This window comes from Marmota flaviventris, chromosome 17 (genome assembly GCF_047511675.1).
Source record: "Marmota flaviventris isolate mMarFla1 chromosome 17, mMarFla1.hap1, whole genome shotgun sequence".
NCBI classification, from domain to species: Eukaryota; Metazoa; Chordata; class Mammalia; order Rodentia; family Sciuridae; genus Marmota; species Marmota flaviventris.
The window spans coordinates 31482102-31486644 of record NC_092514.1 but is presented as its reverse complement, the minus strand read 5'-3'; the positions used below and the strand labels follow the sequence as shown (position 1 = coordinate 31486644).

The 4543-nt window shown below is 42.3% G+C and overlaps 1 pseudogene; it reads right to left on the bottom strand.

Annotated features, from left to right (window-relative positions):
• Nucleotides 1–1036: 1036 nt before the first annotated feature.
• Nucleotides 1037–1975, bottom strand: LOC139702275 (olfactory receptor 1L4-like; annotated as a pseudogene).
• Nucleotides 1976–4543: the final 2568 nt, after the last annotated feature.

Below are 4543 nucleotides of genomic sequence, written 5' to 3'. Positions count from 1 at the left end.
ATTGAAGGGACAACTTGGATGACAGTGTAGGTTGATTTGAGTGGGTAAAGAAGAATTTTTATCTTTATCTTTATTTTTGAATTTCCACAATGAAAATGGTTGATGTAGTACATAGGGGGTAAAATTTTAAAATTTAAAAACATTTTTAAAATAACTAGATCTTCACTGAAGTTTCCCAGGGAGGAGTCCGCAGGACTGTAGATAACATTATAGTACATTCAACAAAACCTCCTTAAAACCCTTCAAAGAGAAAATTCACAATAGCCAAACTATGGAACCAGCCTAGGTGACCATCAACAGATAAATGGGTAAAGAAAATGTGGTACATATACATAATAGAGTTTTATCCAGCTGTAAAGAAAAATGAAATTATCTTATTTGCAGGAAAATGAATGTAAATAGAGACCATTATGTTAAATGAAATAAGCCTAACTCAGAAGATCAAGGGTCATATGTTTTCTCTCATTTGTGGAAGCTAGAAAGGAAACAGCAAAATAAAAGAGGATGGGGTGGAAATCTCATGAAAATCAAAAGGAAAGGACTAGTGGATGGGAGGTAAGGAGGGAGGGGAGAAGTGCTGGTATGATACTGGCCAAATTACTTTGTTATACTGTGTGCATTTATGAACATGTAACAACAAACCCTATGGTCATGTGTAACTCTAATGTACCACCAAAAAAAAAAAATGTGGAAAAACCTCCTTCTCAGACCTCCCCTGCTTGCCAACATTCTTCTCCACCCCTCTTTGCTGTGTCACACTCTTCTTTCCATTTTCCACAAACAGGTCAAATTTCTTTGCCATACCTTCATTTGTTGCCCCCAAGTTTTTAAAGTCTAGTACAAGCACTCAGGCAACACTGAATGGATTGGACTTACTGCTATGTACCCACCACTATAATTCACGTCATATTTACTTCATCTAATTTTTTATTTAACAAAAAATAAGATATCATAGGATCAAAATTGAGAAACTTTTTAAAAAATGTTTTTGGTAATTGTTATTATTACTAAAATACTGGTGAACCCAGACCTGTCCTTACGCCTTTTGGGGCGCACCTCAGCATCTGAGCCCTCTTTTTAGAGCGCCTTTGACCTCTTTGTTGGAAGGCTGTAGATGAACGGGTTCAAGGTCGGTGTGACCACTGCATACACCATGCTGGCCAGGCGGTTGTAACGCACGGAGTAGGCAGATGAAGGTCGGAAATATACAAACAGGACAGAGCCAAAGAAAAGCGACACCACCACCAGGTGGGCCCCCCAGGTGGAGAAGGCACTGCGACTGCCTCCTGCCGACAGCACTCGAAGCACCGCGTCCAGGATGTGAGCATAGGAAAGCGACACGAGAATCAGTGGGGTCAGCACCACCGCCTGGCCTTCGGAGAAGATGGCAATCTCCGCGGAGGATGTGTCCGAGGTCGCCAAGCTCAGCAAAACTGTAGCATCACAAAAAAAGTGACACACGGGGGCAGAGTGGGGGTAGGAGAGCGTGGAGATGAGCATGGTGTGGAGCAGCGAGTGCAGGTGGGACACTGCCCAGGACGCACCCACTGGCGCAGCGCCAGGGTGTCATGACCGCGGTGTAGTGCAGTGGCCGGCAGACCGCCACCGCGCGGTGGTACGACATGGCCACCAGGAGATAGCTCTCCGTGACGCCCAGAGCCAGGAAGAAGTACATTTGGGCAAAGCATGCTTGGAAGGATATGGCCTGAGCTGGGTGGAGCATGCTGACCAGCAGTCGGGGGACTGTGACCATGGTAAAGCAGGCATCCACAAAGCTCAGGTGACCCAAGAAGTAATACATAGGGGAGCACAGAGCCCCATCGGACCTCACCAGTACCACCATGCTCAGGTTGCCCATGGCGTTGAGCAGATAGACGCTGAGGAAGAGCAGGAACAACACTGGATGGGCAACTGTGTCATCCATCAGGCCAAGGAGGAGGAAATCTGGGCCGGATGTGAGGTTGACCAGAGCCATACTCCAAGCCAAGTAGGAATGCTGAGGAGTGAGGAGTCAGCAGGCCCGAAATCCGAGGAACCCCAGGTGGACTTTCTGCATGTTGAGGTTCCATATGTAAATTTTTATACACATCCACCTTGCAGTATTTACAAACATTTTGATAATATAGATTTCTGCTTGCTAAAAAAATTGAAAACCACATTGCTCGTTGAATGATCCTAATTTTATGAAGAAACTGAATTTCACAAGGGTGTTCTAAGGTAATGGTTGAGTCTCAAGTTTTGTTGTAAGTGATACCTGATTTTGAGTCCTCACTTTACTGCTAAGGTAGTATGTCCTCTTTGAGTCTCAGTTTCTTCTTCTTTAATGAGAAAAATACTAGTTTTTATCCATGGGTTAAGTGAATAGTAAGTTTAAAATTAGTAGCACAGTGCCTGACACATAATAAGTCTTATAACTTTTAACTGTCAACTCATCATCAATCTATCATCATCATCATCACTATTTAGTCAAAATGAGTTAGGACCCAGGCCATCTAAATACCACTCTAAATCTCTTCACAAAACACCTTGCTGCATTTGCCATTCATGAATTATGCTAATTCATGAATTGACCAACTTCTTCTGTAGGCTTGTGGGCCATATGTTTTCTGTTGCAACCATACCACTCTGCCTTTGTGGTGCAAAAGCAGTGACCCACAATGAGTAAGTGAATGGCCATGGCTAGGTTGCAATAACACTTTATTTATAAAACAGGTGGAAGGCTGGAATTGTGCTGTCAGACATGATTTGTTGACCCCCATATAGGATACTGTGGGAGACAGGGAGATGAAAGGATATCAGCTTCTATCCTCAAAAAGTTAGATCTGGAGCAACATGCAGAGTGTCTTAGTATGTTTTTAATTTTATGAACCATGTGGGAGTAAATTATTCTTCTTGGAGGAATTTGGGAAGGATTTTTAAAAAAGGTGTAGGATTTGAATCGGGCCTTGAAGAATGAATAGAAGTTCACCAAAGAGACATGCTCTGGTGTAGGAGGAGGGGGTATTCCTGAGAGTGGGAAGAGATTGTGTGGAGTTGTTGGTAGAGGCGGCATGGACTGGAGATGGTGAAGCATCCACATTATGACACTGAGACCCTGGACAAAGCTTATTCTTGCTCTTATCTCAGTGCATAAAATCAGTTGTACATAGAGGATAGGAAAGGCAGCAGAATACAACAGACACTAGTATGGCAATGTGTAAATCAATGGAAGTGTAACTGATGTGATTCTGCAATCTGTATACAGGGTAAAAATGGGAGTTCATAACCCACTTGAATCAAAGTGTGAAATATGATATATCAAGAACTATGTAATGTTTTGAACAACCAACAATAAAAATTAAAAAAAATCAGTTGTACAGTTATATTTCTCAGCCAATGGCTCCAGTAATTTCAGAAATAATGCACTTATTTTGTCTCCCATTCAATCTCTTCCCTAAAAGACCACACTTTTCGCTGCACCAAAGTCTCTACAAGTGTTCTCCTACTAAGCTAAGCTGTCCACCCTTTGCCAGGAAAACTGGCCAGGCTTTGATGAGATCCCAGAGAATGGACCAAGTCAGCTCCTAACAAAAAAGCTCTTCACAAGAAGAAGCTGTATCTCCCTGCCTTGTCCAGTGAGCTGTATACAAAATTTATCCAAAATTATTTGTTGAATGAAGCTCTTTTGAAGAACAATGAGTGGAAAACAGAAATGAAGAGAGGATGATGGGGAAAGTCCAATAGTCATATATCACCTGTCAACTTCCAGGACAAGCCACAGATGTATCCTGTTTTCATTTTTCTGCTTCTCTGTCATTATCACCCATTAGCTGTCCCAGAGAATCTACCTCCTTAGTTCCTGCAAACCTTACTCCTTGGCCCATCATAGAATAGGAACATGGAAGAGCTGGTCTCTGGCACTCCTCAAATCCATCCACTTTTATTTCAGTGCACTATTCTCCTTGACAGAGCCCTTGACCTTCACTTCCCACCCCCGCCCCCAGGCAGCTGTGTGATGCTGCAGAAAGAGCATTGGCTGTAAGTCACAGCTACATAAGCTTTCATCCTGACTGCTGTGTAAACTTGGATTCTCCTTCATTTAATCTCCATTGTAAAATGAGGATCTTGATTCCTGCTTAATCTTGATGCCAAGATTAAGTGAGGTAATGTACATAAAAGGAGTAACAGAGAATGGATGCTGATAGGTCTTGGTTTCCTTTCTGCCATACATAAATGCACTGGCTTTTTTCTATGGCTTCTTGGGATGATTCAGTCCAGTATTGGAGGGCTTTAAATATTTAGTTGTTTTTCTTAATCTCAACTAAAATCTGCTTTTCTGCAACAAATGGCCACAATTTTGGCCTCTAGGAACAACATATACCCAGTCTACTTTCTCAGCTTTTTTTTTTTATTGGTGGGGGGAGGTTGTTTGTTTTTGCATAGCAATCAAAGGAACCTATTCTAGGTCTAGAGACATTTTCTTCAACCTGAAGATTACTGGAGCCTTAGATCCTTTCTCATGGGACCTAATTTCCAGGTCCTTTTTCATTCATTATTTCCTTTG